The sequence below is a fragment of the Protopterus annectens genome, chromosome 10.part0 (genome assembly GCF_019279795.1).
Source record: "Protopterus annectens isolate FY-2018-M chromosome 10.part0, PAN1.0, whole genome shotgun sequence".
In the NCBI taxonomy this organism is placed as follows: Eukaryota; Metazoa; Chordata; order Ceratodontiformes; family Protopteridae; genus Protopterus; species Protopterus annectens.
The window spans coordinates 687,318,714-687,321,213 of record NC_056744.1 but is presented as its reverse complement, the minus strand read 5'-3'; positions in this window follow the sequence as shown (position 1 = coordinate 687,321,213).

Below are 2,500 nucleotides of genomic sequence, written 5' to 3'. Positions count from 1 at the left end.
GGAGGATTGGGTCTTGGTTTTATTTGGGATCGCATGATCCATGCATTCCTGAAGGTGTTCATAGAATGTGTTTATAAAGGATCCTGTGGTCTGGGCCTTATTTTCCACAGGCCCGGGGGCTTTGAAGGATTCCACCTCAGTTTTGAGGAGTGTGAAATTTGCTTTAGAGAAGTTTTTCACTGTGGTTTTCTGGGCAGGGGGTGGGATCGGGATGTGAATATCCAGTGAGATTAGTTTATGGTCTGATCTTACCAGTGAGGGATACACTTCTGGTCTGGAGCATAGAGTCCCCATGTTGGTGATGATCAGGTCCAGTATGTTTTCCCCTCTTGTGGGAGTGGTAACAAGTTGTTCCATAGCATTTGAATTTATAAATTCTAGGAACCTTTGGGCTAGGGTGTTGGAGCTAGAGTAATGCTCCCAGTCTATGTTTGGGTAGTTGAAGTCACCCAATATAATGGTGTTTGGAGAGACCTTCATATTTTCCAGTGTTCTCAGGAAGGCCGAGTGGGGTTCCTGGGTTTAAACTGTTTCCAGTTAGATCCAGTTTTCTGGAATTCTCTCCTTATTGGACACTCAGTACTGTACTTAGCTTTTTTAAAATGTAGCAGTGCTGAATAAAGGTTCAAAAGACTGCCAGCTGTGTGTATCAAACTACCTGTTACTGTACTTCTGAGTAAGTGAGGTTATACATTGAACAAATATATGCATATATATATATATATATATATATATATATATATATATATGTGTGTGTGTGTGTGTGTGTGTGTGTGTGTGTGTGTGTGTGTGTGTGTGTGTATATATAGATATAAATATATATATAGATATAGATATATGTATTAACATCATCAACCCTCCTCCTCTTTTTCTACATAGGTCTGGGGTGATGTGTCACCTGTTTCCATCCTTCCTGATTTAGTAACACTCTCCTTCCTTTTTTGATGGTCATACTTGAGTGTCACAGGTCTTCTCTTATGCAATTAATCCAACTCTTTGCTGGACATCCTTCTTACTCTTGCTATCTTCCTCTCTCTTCCAAATATTCTTCTCCAGATTGTATTTTACTTTTGTGCAGACCATTACCATAATCTTTTCTCTTTGATCGTTTGTGCAATTGGAGCTACTTTGGCTTCTGCTCTAATGCCCTCATCCCTTTGTCTATTCCACAATGTGCATCCCACCACACATCTCTTCATCTCCATCTCCCCTATCTTCTTCATCATCTGTTCTGCCTTCAATGCCCAGGTTTCTTTACCATACAGTGGTACTGGGCACACCACTGTTTTGTACACTTTATGCTTCAGATTTTTTGGCATTCTTCTATTCCACACTACCTCTGACAATCTATGCCAGTTGATGGCAGCCTCTCTGAATCTAGCTTTGACATCCTCATTCAGGCTTTTCCTATCCTTATTCACCCCTTCTCAATACTTGAAGCTGTTAACCTGTTCTACGATTTTCACTTCTATCTCAATTTATATCTTCTTCTGATTTCCCCCATTTGCTGCCATGACAACTGTCTTGTCTGTACTCATTTTCATCCTACGTCCTTTCAGTTTTGCATTCCATTCCCTTATAATTTCCTTAAGTTCTTGGTCATAGGCTGCTTGTAATGCCACATTGTCTGCATACAGCAGCTTTGTTGATCTGTTCCCTCTCACCTATTTTCTAATGTAGTCTATCACCAGTATGAACAGCAGTGGGCTTGGTGTGAAACCCTGATTCACATTCACTTCCACTGAGAATCCATATGTGAGTCCAAACACTGTTCATGCTTGTGTTATTGGGTTTTTGAACATAGCCTGGACTAATTCTTTTCAATGCTTCTAGGATTTTGAACCATCACAGGGCTGCCAACATCAGCATTACTGTGACCTTCTCATATGCTTTCTACAACTCTATGAATGCCCAGTTGGACTCTTTCCTCATCTCAAGCTTCTTCTTAGCTATCTGTCTCACAGCAAACATTGTTTCAATTGTACTCCATTATTCTGAATCTGAACTGCTCCTCTCATATTTTTCTTTATACTACTCTGCATATTCACTGGGCAGTCACTCTGTCTACAGCACTTTAATGGAGTGTGATGGGATTTAAGTACCTCTATACTGCCCAGAGTTGTGAATGTCGCCTTTGTCCTTGTTCACTGGCACTACAATACTTATTCTCCAGTCATCTAGGATATACCTTTCTCTCCATACTGCCATGAGTACACTCTGGAAGCATTTCTCCCCGGCTCATCCAACATCTTAATCATATCTACCCTGACAGCCTCTCACCTCAATCCCCACCACTGACACTGGTGAGAGACTGAGAGACAGTCACTAAAACAGGAATGGATTTGCACAGCATCTCAAATGTAGCTCTTTGCATCACGTGCAATTTTCTCAAGAGGGCACAGAGAACCTGCTCCAGACCTGGGGATGGACTATCTGTCTTTGCAGATCCCAAACAAGACTCACTTTTGAGCACTGTATCCCAGTTCCAAGTAGCTGACAC